We start from the raw sequence: 18,513 nt of genomic DNA on the forward strand, positions 1-18,513 counted from the left end.
ATATTTGTGCGTGAAAAAATGGTTTGTGTGTAAAAAATATATTTGTGTGTGATGTTGTTTTATGTTTGTGTGTGAAAATCACACATAAATATATATATTTACACACAAATACATGTATATTTTTCACACACAGAAAAAAATATTAAACAAATATTTTATTTTTACATATAAATATTTAAAAAAAATACACAAACAATTATTGTTTTTACACGCAAATTAAACATATTGAACACATATAACAATATATTACAAAACATTTTTTTTCTGTACACATTTAATTTTACTTATTGAATTTTGCAATGTTTGGCACGCCATACAAATGTTTTTACTTCTTTAATTTTGCAACGTTCGACACGCCATAGCAGAGCCCGGAAACATTCTTATTTGAAGAATGGCTGCATATTCGAAACGGTGAAAATACATGTTTAGAATTTTTACTAATACCTTAGAAATTACAGAAGATTGCTATATGCCACGATTCCGTAATTACAGTACTAGACTGGAATAATTTTTAAGATTAAATCTTTAGTTGAAATAGTTCTTAGAACCATTTTTGTTTCTGAATAAGTCAACTTCCACTATTGTTTTACCTGTGTACGACATATATATATTCCTAGGTATAATCAGGGATATTTTATTTCCATTTGCTTTTACATCTTCATTCTAAAAATGGAGGTGACAATAAAAAAACCTAGAGCATAGATTTACGGGGTTTCCATAATTCAAATTACAATCCAAATAACAGATGTCATAACCTGATTGACAGTAAGACAATAGCAAATACCCGATATAGTCTACCGAATGGCAAACTGCCCGCGGCCAGGTAATTACAGGTGAGTTGGATGAATGGCGTTGTGTACAGGTAAACAACATCCTGGTCCGGGTATTACATAACCATCAAACCAAAGGCATGGCTAATTATATATCTATATAGGAGTATTTACTCGTATATTGATTAAAAACTGAAAGCGACCGCACGGTCTGAAAAAATAGTTTGTTTTGCTTAATATCTCAATATTTTGATCTTTTATAATATCAAAAGTAAATTCTTTCTACCACACGTTGAAACGTTTTACGGTATTGTAATAAATGTATCTCAATTTATTCGGTTAGCAACACACAACACAATGATTGTAATGATCAATCATCAGTGGCGTAGCAAGGTCTAGATAGCTAGGTCTGCATGCCTGAGGGTGCAGCGGGCGAGAGCCCCCTGCTCAGGGTCCAGGGGCGAAGCCCCGGTAGGGGGTATGGGGTGCGAAGCCCCTAGAAGCTGACGGGAAATTGTTACAATGTAGCAAGGATTTATAAGTGAGAAGGATTCGTGACTGTCTCATTACACTACTAAACACCACACGAGACGCCTATGAACCGGGAATAAAAACCGTTTTTTCTCAACAAATACTTGTCTTATCAAGTCAAACGAAACACCATTGTGTAAAGTTTATTAAATTTTTACAACGTTTATTACTTGCTTTAAGGACGGAAAATTTAGAAAATATGTCCTTAAATTTTCGTTAAAAGTACGACAGCTCATGAAATGACGGCCCCGCTTCAGAACCTAAGACGGTAACCCTCGCACCCGCAAGCTACATCAAAGGCTGCGCCGGCAGATATCAAAGGAAAAACGGTCCGTCGCCCAACGTCACGGTCAGTGCACAAACACAAAAGCTCCTACGTTGTACTCCCCCAAAACCCAATGTGACTTATCCTTCTCATATACGTCCTTGAATGTAGTAACCATTTTACTTCTATGGTAACTTTTAACGTACACTGTATATACCAATGGTTAAATGGAGGTCACGATATTCAGTTGATAACCATGCAAAACTATACACAAAATTAGAACTGTGGTGATTTTTTTATATACATATAATCTTATATACTAGACTCCCCTGACAAGTGCTCGAACAAAAAACAACGGATTTTTGTCTGTAAAAATTAAAATAGTAAGCAGTGGGAGAATTTTGTGTTATTTCAACAAGTATTTATGACCTATTTTTCTACATATTCTGTTCTATTTCTAACAATTACAATAACAAAAATTATTTTTTCTTAATCAACAATCTGTTCATATTCTACAAAAATAAAAGTCAATTATTTCGTGAGTAGACACCGAAAATCATGGATTAACACGCGTTTTAACGGGGCGGGAAGTGAACTAAAATCGAAAAATTCACTTTGGCCAAGAACATATTGCAATTGCTATTTCAGTTGATTTGCTATCATTTTAATATAGTTATATGTTTTTAGAATATTTCTTACTTTTCATGCGATGTTGTTTATTTTGGTATTCGTAAGTGTTTCCCGATTCAAAATCCACATTTGCTTGAGGGAATTTGGTGAAGAAGTCTAATATTGTCTTCGACAAGATTCAAACAATCAAATTTAACAACTAAATGCACGTGGTAACCGGTAATATATAGACTATTCTAATAAATTTCCAGAATGGCCAATCTTCAAGTCTGTCAAATGTGCACAAAGTTATGTTAGGCATACAGTTGGACATATCATATGTATTTATATACGTAATTTATATTCAGCAGCGTTACGTGTATTCAAATGTTGTGTTTTTTCTGACTATACAAATATTTTTTGCATGCTTGAGCATGCAAGCATGCACGGGCGCTACGCCACTGATCATCGGTGTGTACGTACGTCAAGCATCATATCCTTGATGCTTAATCAAGGATTTCCTAAATTGTTACTTAAAATTTCATTTTACAGTCACAGATTACAGACTACAGGAAAATATTATCTAATTAAAGCTTATTCGTTGCTGAACACTTTGCGGCATTGGGGGGGGGGGGGGGGGGGGGGGGGGAGCTCGAAGCGAGAGAATGGCCGACGGTAGTGGTGGAGAGCTCGAAGCGAGAGAATGGCCGACGGTAGTTGTTAACATTTTTTCAATGCGATCATAGACACATATATTGAGAGGAAAATTAAAAACCAACAATTTTTGCATGTAGAGTGATTTAATTTCTACCGATGAGATGTGTTGATTGAAGCCAAGGATGCACAATGCGTTCAAGCTAAGCCACATAATTCATGCGAGTATGGGCGTGGAGTGATTTGTTTACATTTTTCGCTGTCAAAATACGGAGCGTGCGGTGATTTTACGTAGTTTACACATTCCAGAACCAGACGAATTAAGGTTTTCATTCACATTGAAAGGTGCTATTAGAAGTAAAATTTCTCCATGGCTTGTAAAATGGTTGAAATTTGGCAAAAATTACCCTACGTTAGCGAGGGACGGGATCGGGGTGGGGTGGGGGGGGACCTATTTTAGCTGGGGATGGCGCATGGGTGGGCCCCGCGGAGTTACGTTACGTATTTTTTTTGTCAAAAAAGGCATATTATTTTAATAATTTGGAAAAATCGTAAAAAGTCACGCTCCATTGCGGGCTACATGGTTTAGCACCCTGAAAATTGATAAAGGTCGATTTATGAAATTCACATTAATTTTATGAAATATGAATTATATGTATCGATAACAAATATCTCAAAGATTCTTTGTGCCAAAAATTGTTTTAATACGTGCTATTTTGGAGGAGAAAAACGAAAATAACCAAAGTTCGGACTCGGGCACGGGGCGGGCTACATCGTTTAGACTTGTAGAAAGTGGAACGGTAGAAAGTGCGTGGTAACCGGTTGTGTCACTTGTGTACCCGGATTGAACCGGTTGGGATTGACGTTGAATGCCGCCTACGATCGGCAATATCGGGTAAGTAGGCCTAATTATGTATTTTACTTGTTAAAGCTAGACCTACACTATTGGCGGATGTTATTCGCTATCTAATATTCGAGGTCGTTGTTGCTTACCTACCGATCATGACAGCGACCGATCGAATCAAGCGTTAGACTAGCTAGGCTACACTGCGTGGATAAAACCAACTCGTAACAACTGACAGTCTATTGTACAGACTCTGAGACAGATGCCGTATGAATATGTTTCTCCTAATATGTTGCTTAATTATATGATTAAATTGCTACATGTACCTTCTAGTATAGTAAACCAGTACCCGTTATCAGTCTCAGATGACACACATGTTTTGTTGATCAGCTGCAGTCTAAAAATAGCACCGAAGTGAGATCAAAGCCAAAGTGACACGGCCATGCGACGGATAGCCGTAAACAAAGTCTAAAGACGACAAACCTGAAAAATCTGGCAGATCTTGTTTGATATTGTATATGATCAACTTATAGAACATTGTTGGATATATGCACTGCAGTTTACCATGACTCTCTGAGAATATACAGAAAGCTTATAATTAGGCCTAAGCTTAGGCCTACAGTACCGTACACAATGTGACGTTACATTGCCGATTAAGTTATTGTACACTTATAGGGGGAGGGGGAAGTAGTAACAACAGGTATTACTGGTTTTATAAATTAAATGTACTGTATATCAAACGCTCAACAGCCTTTTCTCTTCAGTTTCTGTTTCAAGCATTTCTGAGACCAACTAAATTTAATTGATTTTTATTTGACATTTTTTTATATCTAAATTCATTCTAAAAAAGTGTTCTCTAATTTGTCTAAAACTGTTGTTAAAGTAGCCAAATTTCTCGGTCGTCCAGCCAATTCTGGAACAAACAATATTTTTATGATCATTGAAAAATATCTTTTGGGAATATATCTAAAAAAACCATATCACATCTAGTAATTTTACAGCTGTACTTAGTGGTTTCCCATTGAATTAAGATTGGTTAATTGCATTTTGAGTGCATTCTTTATGCGATTATTTCAATCCAGATGCATCATTTGACATTATGTGAGAATTCGTGCTCACGAAGCATCCAGACTTTTGTTAAACAATTGTAAACTGATTATGACTGAAGTACTGAAGCAAAACAGATGTATATTTAATTTGGACTATAAATAGTCGGTTAGTAAATTTTTTTGGTTTACTAGTCCAAATGACTTGCAGCAAAAAAAAAAAAACTAACATCACAGACTGATTTTTAAAATTGAAATAATTTCGGTTAAGGTATTGTTCAATTAAATATGCTTTTTGGCACATTTTTTAGATACTTCTTCTTTACATATATTCACAGAATTTTTTTTCCACTGGATTGAATAAAGGGAGGCAATTTGCTTATTTGTTCATTTCCTAGGTATATATTCTAGCATAATGCTATAAAACACAATTAAATAAATAGCCAAAATATAGAAATGTATATGTACTATTGTAATGGATTTCTTGTTTAGCCAGACCGATATTGTCTATTATTACCATTTTCTTATTTATGCATTGTATGAGAAAAAAAGTTTCTTTTTGATAAAATAGAGTTAGCAGAGACCAGAAGCAGTACATATGTACTTGGCATCTACCCCACATGGGATTCAAAGACATTATATTAAACATTGGCAAACAACTCCATGTAGGTAGAGGAATTACCTTCAGAAGTTGACAAAATAGATCCAAGACTTGTAATGTTGTCCTTTGTGCGGTTATTTTTAATTCAATTTCGAAACATGTACATGTATGTAACTATAGATATATGTATACACGTACAAATTTGCGTTTTCATTTCAGTAATACGTTACCATTACTAAAGTATATGCATATCATCCACAATTTGAGATATATGGATATGAATAAAATTAAACCCCAAAGTCTGCTGTAGGAGGACCCTCTAACCAGAAATACATCCTTCTCTATTATATCCATGAATCCACATTTGCGCAGCACAAGATAAATAGAGAAAAGGGGAGGCAATAATTTTGGACTGAATAGAGGACATTATTCTGTAAGTGTCCAACATACTGACCGATAACTACTGCCGGATTAACTTGATCCGTCAATACAATATACTTTATCCCTCCGTCAATACGATCAAGTTAATTTGTTGCACATCTGACGGAACTTTTTCTAACTTGACCCTTAAACGTCATTCAGTCCAGCTAAAAAATGACATCACATTCACCTGAATGACGTCATTTTTAAGATATTGAAAATCTCTTTTGGTGGCATCGTCTGTTTTTCTATAAAGAATAATCACAGCTACTGAAGAAATTTGATTTTCTTTTCTTTGACAGAATTTCTTCCATAATCATGATTTTTAAAAATCTTTTTCATTTAGAAAAATGAACACTAGGTATTTTGAAGAAAAAAAATCATCAATATAAGATATCAAAAATGTAATATTTTTCTGATTCTAGAACCTGAACTAGCCTTTCATAAAAGTATTGTACAAACTCACATACAAAATGGTAAGCCATGTAAATCCTAAGAGCAGATATTGAAACATAAATTATTTACATTAATATCTCTCTATATATATGTATAAAGCCACAAGTAGATCACCGCTATACAAACATACATTGCAGATGCACATAAAGTTTTACTAGGAATGTCTCATTTAGCTATATTCTGAAAACAAATATCACTTTTTGCAAGTTTAAGTGCTAGCTGGCTCAGGTGCTCAAAATCTCCTGCAATTTTGGAGTTATCTCCCCTACTGACGAAGTTTATAGAAAATACAAATACATGTCCATGTATTTCCCTTCCCTGACTGATAATGCTTTACAAGAATTCTATGTAAATTGTTACACAAACAAATATAAGAGATAAATTATAATAATACATATGGAACTCTTTGAAATCTGTACGTTTGATATTAATGACATGATTTCATCATAACAGCATTTTAAAGATGCTCCACCACTGACAAATGGTATTTTTTCACTCTCTAAACCAGGAGCAGATGATTTAGTATTTTTCTTCTGTTACAACAGTTACTTACTTTACACCATTACCACCATTGAAAAGTTTGAGCTTCTAATTTTACTTCAAGTTAAAAATATGAAAAATAATTAATTGCATCCCGAAAAAAATCCAAAAGGGGTAAAATTGACTAAAATTCATAAATCTGCTTCTCCACATTTAGATGTGGTAGAATCAAATACTTTTCATAGATTAAAAGGTCCCAAAGCCCTGTACAAAAATTGTAAATTTCCAGGCCCTGGAGTCTCAGATTTTCCCCAGGGGAGGGGGTCAAATTTACTATAGTTTATTTAGGGATAATACATTTATTTGCTCAATTTTCAGAAATAAGTCAAACTTGGTTAGAGTTATTATCCTGAGATCACATCTATATATATATAGGTCCCTGGTTGACTCCCAAGGGCCAGCGGATAGATCCAAAAGGGATCAAAATGGCTAAAAATAAAAAAATCATCATCTGAATTCAAAGATATGATGGAACCAAATACTCTTCATATATTAGTGGCCCTGGGATTTTTCCTTGGGAAGGGGGTCACATTTACTTTAGTTTATGTAGGGAAAACACATTTATGAGTATTATTTGCTCAGTTTTAAAGTCCCATTATGCTTTCACCAAACTTTGCTAAAATATATATTAACATCCCTTATGAAAGGTTCTTCATTTGGTTTCTTTCAAATGAAGATAATTACGCAATAATCAATTAGTAAAGAATTCTTAAAATAGAACGGATTGATTTGCATAGTTAAAAATACCTCGTGTATACGTATATGTTCGATACCCGGATATAGTAAACAAAACAAGCATGGCTGAGACAGAGGGCAGGTTTGAGGAAACGGTGAGCAATACAATGTTCTATAATTGTTTTAGTATATGATACATATTAGATTTTACAGATTATAAATGTGTCCTGTCAAAGGTTATATATAGTTTAAATAAAGCTTAATACAAAATACGTATTAATCGAAAAATAGTGGATGTAAATAGTGAAATGCATACATGGGGCACCATATGGGGTATTTTATCGTACAAATATAAACATGTGGCCGTGTCAATTTTGGTGATGATCGGTTGATTTTCTTTCCTCTCGTGTAATAAGTTGAGATAAATACAGTATTAATCCAAAACTATGTATAGATAAATAAATACCATGATGCTACTAATCTATTCATAATTTGAGAGTAAGGAGAGCACAGTATATCTAAATACTTAGAACATACGTAAAGAGGTGGACTAATAGCTTACTATATACATGTATTATAACTGCTTTCTATTTATTCTTTGGGTATTTTTTAACGATATTCGTCTATGAAATATGTTATAGTACATGCATGTACATATAGATGAAAGATCACTGGAATCGACGCTAGTCGAGATACATCAATCTGTATGTTGTATAGAATCTATATACCGATATCGATACCTGTCGAGATTTCATTTCTGTATAATTAACTGATTAAATTTTTTCGATTACGTTTCGTGTATTTAGAAAAGGATCATTATATACATCAAGTAGTGATTACCAGGTGCATGAGTCTTAATTATCGTATGGGCATTTTTAAATATAGGCCTACAATTTTATGTACACGGAACGAATAAACTGATCAAAGACTCGCACTTAGTATTAGAGTGAACTAAGGGGATATAAATATTGTCAGACTATTGGAGTTTCATCATTAAAAAGACACAACATATATTATTTTGACCCTTGATACTACCTGGTGGACTATCATTTGCCGTCGGTACTTAATTCTTACATGTACGTAGTAAAAAGGAAAAGGGAATTGAAATTGAAATTTCTCTAATTTCACGAGTGTGCATTTCATTTTATGCTGAACGTGAATTATGTTTATTAGCGTTCAGCCCATTCGTTTTCATAGGAAAAGTTCGATTAATGGAGCAAGTCTAAAAGTTTATGCGCTAAATAAAATATGTGAGAAAAAAATAAGTTCAGGATGCCTGCTAGGACTTTACCAGTCTTATTAAAACGGATATTTTCCCCATTTTCTCTTCTTTTAATGAAGGACTGATCCAGATTTTCTTTAGCTGTTCTGGTATACTTTTCCACCAGATCTTCTTCACTTGATGAACTGTATAGAAATCATTAACGGACTGTTTTTATACTCCATTTTTAGCTCACCTGGCCCGAAGGGCCGGTGAGCTTATGTCATGGCGCGGCGTCCGTCGTCCGTCGGCGTCCGTCTGTCGTCAACATTTCCTTTAAATCGCTACTAGTCATAGAGTTCTGCATGGGTTATTCAAATGAATGACCTTGATCTTCATTTAAGGTCATGGGCGGCAAATAGACTAAAATCTTTAAATGACTTCTTCTCAAGAACCAGAAGGCCCAGGGTACTGATATTGAGCATGTAGCATGCTGGGATGAAGGGCTACCAAGTTTGTTTGAATGAATTACCTTGACCTTCAGTCAAGGTCACAGAGGTCAAATAGGCTAAATTTAAACGACAATGTTGTATTGTACTAATAGTCAGATGACCGTTAAGGCCCATGGGCCTCTTGTTTAATTAGTACTATTCAATCAAACCAAACTATTTTACATTTTGTACATGCATTCCTTTTCCTGTCCCGTGCATGCAATGAATTATGAGATAAAAAATTAAAAATGAATAACATTGGCCTACATATGTGGTTCATGCACTGGTGTTTGGCTCCATAGACATTTTTCTCTCTTATATATTGACAAAGTATTACATATACATTTGTACATGTATATATTTAAAGAGAGAGAAAAAAAGTCTATAGAGCCTAACACCTGTGGTTCATATACATGTATCTTTACATGTAGCATAAACATATATTATGTATATATGTTTTGCATGTAGTTATTACAAAGTTCATAATGATGATCTTATGCTACAATGTGGATTGTACTCAGTTAGTAATTCATGATCATGATCACTTGTCATTGATTTATCCGATAATGCCGATATCGTCGTTGAGCCTGTTGTCTCAAACACTGGTCTAAGTTTCATGTACATGTTCGCGATCGGTCTTCGATGGAGTAGAACATGTAGGCTTTCCAGACTTCGTATGTATGTATGTATACATCGCTGTATTATTAGCTCACCTGGTCCAAAGGACCGAGGTGAGCTTATGGGATACCGCAGCGTCCGGCGTCCGGCGTCCGTCAACAATCGACTTCTTCTCCATAACCGCTGGTCGGATTTCAACAAAATTTGACTGGTAGCATCCTTATGGGCTACTAACTGAAAATTGTACAAATGATGGGACTGACCCCCCGGGGGCCTGAGGGGCGGGGCCAAAAGGGGTCAATTTGGCTATTTCCATATAAACGACTTCTTCTCTGAAACCAAGCATGGGATAGCACCCATAATGCAATGGTAGCATCCTTGTAGGCTAGGGATTCAAAATTGGGCAAATGGTAGGGCTGACCCCCCAGGGGCCTGAGGGGCGGGGTCAAAAGGGGTCATTTTGGCTATTTCCATATAAATGACTTCTTCTCTGCAACTAAGCATGGTATAGCACCCATAATGCAATGGTAGCATCCTTGTAGGCTGGGGATTCCAAATTGAGCAAATGATAGGGCTGACCCCCGGGGGCCTGAGGGGCGGGGTCACAAAGTGGTCAATTTCCATATAAATGACTTTTTCTCTGCAATTTAACATGGGATTGCGCTCATAATGCAATGGTTACATCCTTATAGGGTTTGGATTCAAAATTTTGCAAATGATGGGGCTGACCCCCACGGGGCCTGAAGGGTGGGGTCAAAAGGGGTCAATTTGGCTATTTCCATATAAACGACTTCTTCTCTGCAACTAAGAATGGAAGAGCACTTATAATGCAATGGTAGCATCCTAATAGGGTTGGGATTTGAAATTGTACAAATGATAGGGCTGACCCCCGGGGCCTTAAACAGCAATAGATGCGAGGTCAAAAAGGTCAATTAGGCTACTATTTTCATATAAATTATTTTGTCTCTGAACCTATGTATTGGATAGCATATTTGTATGGTATCAATAGCATCATTGTATGGTTGTGATTCAAAATTAAACTTTGGGAGTCAATTTTGCTTATTTTTCTAATTGTCAGAGTATTGTGATAATTACTAACAAAAAACCAGGTGAGCGATACAGGCCCTCTGGGTTCCCCCATGCTATTCAATCAAAAACAAACACTGACACTGTTCTCAATGTCAGTGTGTTTGATCATGAATGGGACTTATTCACATACCATGTGATACCTGATAAAGTTTGTGGGGGAATATATCGAATTTCATTTCTGTTGGTGATGGAATGACGTCAAAAGATGATATTTTCAGCGGGAAGATTACAAAGAGTTATATTCAATTACCACAAGAAATACTAGTCCTGCACAAATGTTCACGGGTATCACATGGTACGTGAATTAGTTCCACTGTCACTGACACTAGCAAAGGGAAGTAACTCTATACCAAAAACTGCTCCAGATGTATGATATAAAGTCCAATTCATAGACTGAATTTAATAGAATTCAGAATGCAATACTATTGCAATAGTAGTCTGCATTAGTTACACTATCCCAACAGTGTTTCCTCCAATGGAAATAGTATTGCAATAGTCATCCTACCATTGAATGCCAGTCAGGATTACCAGAAACGAACTGAACTTGACCAAAATGAAGTTCTTGCAGAAGTTTGATACGATAACAGACTATCAATTGAAAGTCACTTTTCCCCCATGCTATTCAATCAAAAACAAACACTGACATTGTTCTCAATGTCAGTGCGTTTGATCATGAATGGGACTTTTGAATTCATGTACCATGTGATACCTGACAAGGTGTGTGCAGGACTATTGTTTTTATTGGTGATGGAATGACGTCAAAAGATGATATCCTGTGCTAACGACATTTCAACACCATTATCAGTATCAGGTAGTATGTGAATTGGTCCCATTGTCACTGACACTAGCAAAGGGAAGTAACTCTAAATGTACACTGCACCAGATGTACAACATGACGTCCAATTCATAGACTGAATTAAATAGAATTCATTGCATTAGTTAAACTATCCCAATAGTGTTTCCCCCCCCCCCCCACCCCCACCCCCGCAATTGCAGTTGTAACCCTGGTCAATACTAGCCGCAATATATCGCTCGGCTAGAGAGAACTTTTCTTTAGCTTGATCGGTTGAGCGTCAGACTAGCATTCCAGAGGTCCCATGTTCAATCCCTGGCAGAGGCAGGTATTAAATTGATTGCAAAATCCTGCACCTTGTTACACAATAGTATTGCAATAGTTAAAATTGTGGGGGATACTCCTCCTACCATTGAACACCAGTTAGAATTACCTGAAACAGACTGAACTGGACTAAAATGAAGTATTCGTAGAGGTTTAATACGATAACAGACTAACAGTCGTTATCAAAAGTCACTTTTCCCCATGCTATTCAATCAAAAACAAACACTGACATATTATTGTTCTTAATCGCAATTGTTAGTGTGTTTAATGATGAATTGTCACTGACACAGCAAAGGGAAGTGACTCTAAACGAACACTGCACCAGATGTACGACACGTCCAATTCATAGACTGGAATTCAGTAGAATTCAGAATGCAATATACTATTGCAATTGTAGTCTGTATTAGCTATCCAATTGATACGCATCAAGATATGTATTTAATAAAATTAAAACCAACTACAGCATGGCGACCGATTCTTCCACTGGAATTGAATAGAATTCAGAATACAATTCCATTACAATACTATTGCTTGTACAGTCTGCATATTTAAACTATCCTAAAAGTGTTTTCCCCCAATAGTATTGCAATAGTTAAAATTGTAGGAATTGGACTAAAATGAAATACTCGCAGAGGTTTGATATGATAACAGACTAACAGTCGTTACCAAGAGTCACTTTTTCCCCCATGCTATTCAATCAAAAACAAACACTGACACTGTTCTCAATGTCAGTGTGTTTGATCATGAATGGGACTTATTCACATACCATGTGATACCTGATAAAGTTTGTGGGGGAATTTCGTTTCTGTTGGTGATGGAATGACGTCAAAAGATGATATTTTCAGCGGGAAGATTACAAAGAGTTATATTCAATTACCACAAGAAATACTAGTCCTGCACAAATGTTCACGGGTATCACATGGTACGTGAATTAGTTCCACTGTCACTGACACTAGCAAAGGGAAGTAACTCTATACCAAAAACTGCTCCAGATGTATGATATAAAGTCCAATTCATAGACTGAATTTAATAGAATTCAGAATGCAATACTATTGCAATAGTAGTCTGCATTAGTTACACTATCCCAACAGTGTTTCCTCCAATGGAAATAGTATTGCAATAGTCATCTTACCATTGAATGCCAGTCAGGATTACCAGAAACGAACTGAACTTGACCAAAATGAAGTTCTTGCAGAAGTTTGATACGATAACAGACTATCAATTGAAAGTCACTTTTCCCCCATGCTATTCAATCAAAAACAAACACTGACATTGTTCTCAATGTCAGTGCGTTTGATCATGAATGGGACTTTTGAATTCATGTACCATGTGATACCTGACAAGGTGTGTGCAGGACTATTGTTTTTATTGGTGATGGAATGACGTCAAAAGATGATATCCTGTGCTAACGACATTTCAACACCATTATCAGTATCAGGTAGTATGTGAATTGGTCCCATTGTCACTGACACTAGCAAAGGGAAGTAACTCTAAATGTACACTGCACCAGATGTACAACATGACGTCCAATTCATAGACTGAATTAAATAGAATTCATTGCATTAGTTAAACTATCCCAATAGTGTTCCCCCCCCCCCCCCCCCCCACCCCCACCCCCGCAATTGCAGTTGTAACCCTGGTCAATACTAGCCGGAAAATATGGCTCGGCTAGAGAGAACTTCTCTTTAGCTTGATCGGTTGAGCGTCAGACTAGCATTCCAGAGGTCCCATGTTCAATCCCTGGCAGAGGCAGGTATTAAATTGATTGTAAAATCCTGCACCTTGTTACACAATAGTATTGCAATAGTTAAAATTGTGGGGGATACTCCTCCTACCATTGAACACCAGTTAGAATTACCTGAAACAGACTGAACTGGACTAAAATGAAGTATTCGTAGAGGTTTAATACGATAACAGACTAACAGTCGTTATCAAAACTCACTTTTTCCCCATGCTATTCAATCAAAAACAAACACTGACATATTATTGTTCTTAATCGCAATTGTTAGTGTGTTTAATGATGAATTGTCACTGACACAGCAAAGGGAAGTGACTCTAAACGAACACTGCACCAGATGTACGACACGTCCAATTCATAGACTGGAATTCAGTAGAATTCAGAATGCAATATACTATTGCAATTGTAGTCTGTATTAGCTATCCAATTGATACGCATCAAGATATGTATTTAATAAAATTAAAACCAACTACAGCATGGCGACCGATTCTTCCACTGGAATTGAATAGAATCAGAATACAATTCCATTACAATACTATTGCTTGTACAGTCTGCATATTTAAACTATCCTAAAAGTGTTTTCCCCCAATAGTATTGCAATAGTTAAAATTGTAGGAATTGGACTAAAATGAAATACTCGCAGAGGTTTGATATGATAACAGACTAACAGTCGTTACCAAGAGTCACTTTTTCCCCCATGCTATTCAATCAAAAACAAACACTGACACTGTTCTCAATGTCAGTGTGTTTGATCATGAATGGGACTTATTCACATACCATGTGATACCTGATAAAGTTTGTGGGGGAATTTCGTTTCTGTTGGTGATGGAATGACGTCAAAAGATGATATTTTCAGCGGGAAGATTACAAAGAGTTATATTCAATTACCACAAGAAATACTAGTCCTGCACAAATGTTCACGGGTATCACATGGTACGTGAATTAGTTCCACTGTCACTGACACTAGCAAAGGGAAGTAACTCTATACCAAAAACTGCTCCAGATGTATGATATAAAGTCCAATTCATAGACTGAATTTAATAGAATTCAGAATGCAATACTATTGCAATAGTAGTCTGCATTAGTTACACTATCCCAACAGTGTTTCCTCCAATGGAAATAGTATTGCAATAGTCATCTTACCATTGAATGCCAGTCAGGATTACCAGAAACGAACTGAACTTGACCAAAATGAAGTTCTTGCAGAAGTTTGATACGATAACAGACTATCAATTGAAAGTCACTTTTCCCCCATGCTATTCAATCAAAAACAAACACTGACATTGTTCTCAATGTCAGTGCGTTTGATCATGAATGGGACTTTTGAATTCATGTACCATGTGATACCTGACAAGGTGTGTGCAGGACTATTGTTTTTATTGGTGATGGAATGACGTCAAAAGATGATATCCTGTGCTAACGACATTTCAACACCATTATCAGTATCAGGTAGTATGTGAATTGGTCCCATTGTCACTGACACTAGCAAAGGGAAGTAACTCTAAATGTACACTGCACCAGATGTACAACATGACGTCCAATTCATAGACTGAATTAAATAGAATTCATTGCATTAGTTAAACTATCCCAATAGTGTTTCCCCCCCCTACCCCCACCCCCGCAATTGCAGTTGTAACCCTGGTCAATACTAGCCGCAATATATATCGCTCGGCTAGAGAGAACTTTTCTTTAGCTTGATCGGTTGAGCGTCAGACTAGCATTCCAGAGGTCCCATGTTCAATCCCTGGCAGAGGCAGGTATTAAATTGATTGTAAAATCCTGCACCTTGTTACACAATAGTATTGCAATAGTTAAAATTGTGGGGGATACTCCTCCTACCATTGAACACCAGTTAGAATTACCTGAAACAGACTGAACTGGACTAAAATGAAGTATTCGTAGAGGTTTAATACGATAACAGACTAACAGTCGTTATCAAAAGTCACTTTTCCCCATGCTATTCAATCAAAAACAAACACTGACATATTATTGTTCTTAATCGCAATTGTTAGTGTGTTTAATGATGAATTGTCACTGACACAGCAAAGGGAAGTGACTCTAAACGAACACTGCACCAGATGTACGACACGTCCAATTCATAGACTGGAATTCAGTAGAATTCAGAATGCAATATACTATTGCAATTGTAGTCTGTATTAGCTATCCAATTGATACGCATCAAGATATGTATTTAATAAAATTAAAACCAACTACAGCATGGCGACCGATTCTTCCACTGGAATTGAATAGAATTCAGAATACAATTCCATTACAATACTATTGCTTGTACAGTCTGCATATTTAAACTATCCTAAAAGTGTTTTCCCCCAATAGTATTGCAATAGTTAAAATTGTAGGAATTGGACTAAAATGAAATACTCGCAGAGGTTTGATATGATAACAGACTAACAGTCGTTACCAAGAGTCACTTTTTCCCCCATGCTATTCAATCAAAAACAAACACTGACACTGTTCTCAATGTCAGTGTGTTTGATCATGAATGGGACTTATTCACATACCATGTGATACCTGATAAAGTTTGTGGGGGAATTTCGTTTCTGTTGGTGATGGAATGACGTCAAAAGATGATATTTTCAGCGGGAAGATTACAAAGAGTTATATTCAATTACCACAAGAAATACTAGTCCTGCACAAATGTTCACGGGTATCACATGGTACGTGAATTAGTTCCACTGTCACTGACACTAGCAAAGGGAAGTAACTCTATACCAAAAACTGCTCCAGATGTATGATATCAAGTCCAATTCATAGATTGAATTTAATAGAATTCAGAATGCAATACTATTGCAATAGTAGTCTGCATTAGTTACACTATCCCAACAGTGTTTCCTCCAATGGAAATAGTATTGCAATAGTCATCCTACCATTGAATGCCAGTCAGGATTACCAGAAACGAACTGAACTTGACCAAAATGAAGTTCTTGCAGAAGTTTGATACGATAACAGACTATCAATTGAAAGTCACTTTTTCCCCCATGCTATTCAATCAAAAACAAACACTGACATTGTTCTCAATGTCAGTGCGTTTGATCATGAATGGGACTTTTGAATTCATGTACCATGTGATACCTGACAAGGTGTGTGCAGGACTATTGTTTTTATTGGTGATGGAATGACGTCAAAAGATGATATCCTGTGCTAACGACATTTCAACACCATTATCAGTATCAGGTAGTATGTGAATTGGTCCCATTGTCACTGACACTAGCAAAGGGAAGTAACTCTAAATGTACACTGCACCAGATGTACAACATGACGTCCAATTCATAGACTGAATTAAATAGAATTCATTGCATTAGTTAAACTATCCCAATAGTGTTTCCCCCCCCCCCCACCCCCACCCCCGCAATTGCAGTTGTAACCCTGGTCAATACTAGCCGCAATATATCGCTCGGCTAGAGAGAACTTTTCTTTAGCTTGATCGGTTGAGCGTCAGACTAGCATTCCAGAGGTCCCATGTTCAATCCCTGGCAGAGGCAGGTATTAAATTGATTGTGCAAAATCCTGCACCTTGTTACACAATAGTATTGCAATAGTTAAAATTGTGGGGGATACTCCTCCTACCATTGAACACCAGTTAGAATTACCTGAAACAGACTGAACTGGACTAAAATGAAGTATTCGTAGAGGTTTAATACGATAACAGACTAACAGTCGTTATCAAAAGTCACTTTTTCCCCATGCTATTCAATCAAAAACAAACACTGACATATTATTGTTCTTAATCGCAATTGTTAGTGTGTTTAATGATGAATTGTCACTGACACAGCAAAGGGAAGTGACTCTAAACGAACACTGCACCAGATGTACGACACGTCCAATTCATAGACTGGAATTCAGTAGAATTCAGAATGCAATATACTATTGCAATTGTAGTCTGTATTAGCTATCCAATTGATACGCATCAAGATATGTATTTAATAAAATTAAAACCAACTACAGCATGGCGACCGATTCTTCCACTGGAATTGAATAGAAATCAGAATACAATTCCATTACAATACTATTGCTTGTACAGTCTGCATATTTAAACTATCCTAAAAGTGTTTTCCCCCAATAGTATTGCAATAGTTAAAATTGTAGGAATTGGACTAAAATGAAATACTCGCAGAGGTTTGATATGATAACAGACTAACAGTCGTTACCAAGAGTCACTTTTTCCCCCATGCTATTCAATCAAAAACAAACACTGACACTGTTCTCAATGTCAGTGTGTTTGATCATGAATGGGACTTATTCACATACCATGTGATACCTGATAAAGTTTGTGGGGGAATTTCGTTTCTGTTGGTGATGGAATGACGTCAAAAGATGATATTTTCAGCGGGAAGATTACAAAGAGTTATATTCAATTACCACAAGAAATACTAGTCCTGCACAAATGTTCACGGGTATCACATGGTACGTGAATTAGTTCCACTGTCACTGACACTAGCAAAGGGAAGTAACTCTATACCAAAAACTGCTCCAGATGTATGATATAAAGTCCAATTCATAGACTGAATTTAATAGAATTCAGAATGCAATACTATTGCAATAGTAGTCTGCATTAGTTACACTATCCCAACAGTGTTTCCTCCAATGGAAATAGTATTGCAATAGTCATCCTACCATTGAATGCCAGTCAGGATTACCAGAAACGAACTGAACTTGACCAAAATGAAGTTCTTGCAGAAGTTTGATACGATAACAGACTATCAATTGAAAGTCACTTTTCCCCCATGCTATTCAATCAAAAACAAAACACTGACATTGTTCTCAATGTCAGTGCGTTTGATCATGAATGGGACTTTTGAATTCATGTACCATGTGATACCTGACAAGGTG

General features: G+C 36.3%; 1 protein-coding gene across 1 annotated transcript in view; it reads left to right on the forward strand.

Moving 5' to 3' along the window:
- The first annotated feature begins 3,296 nt into the window (after positions 1-3,296).
- Positions 3,297-18,513, forward strand: part of LOC138310343 (probable methyltransferase-like protein 24) — a 67,308-nt gene continuing 52,091 nt past the window's right edge. Inside the window, exon 1 of the mRNA XM_069251527.1 lies at positions 3,297-3,724. The gene's annotated coding sequence lies outside the window, so the exon portion shown is untranslated. The remainder of the gene's footprint in view (positions 3,725-18,513) is intronic.

This window comes from Argopecten irradians, chromosome 16 (genome assembly GCF_041381155.1).
Source record: "Argopecten irradians isolate NY chromosome 16, Ai_NY, whole genome shotgun sequence".
Taxonomy (NCBI): domain Eukaryota; kingdom Metazoa; phylum Mollusca; class Bivalvia; order Pectinida; family Pectinidae; genus Argopecten; species Argopecten irradians.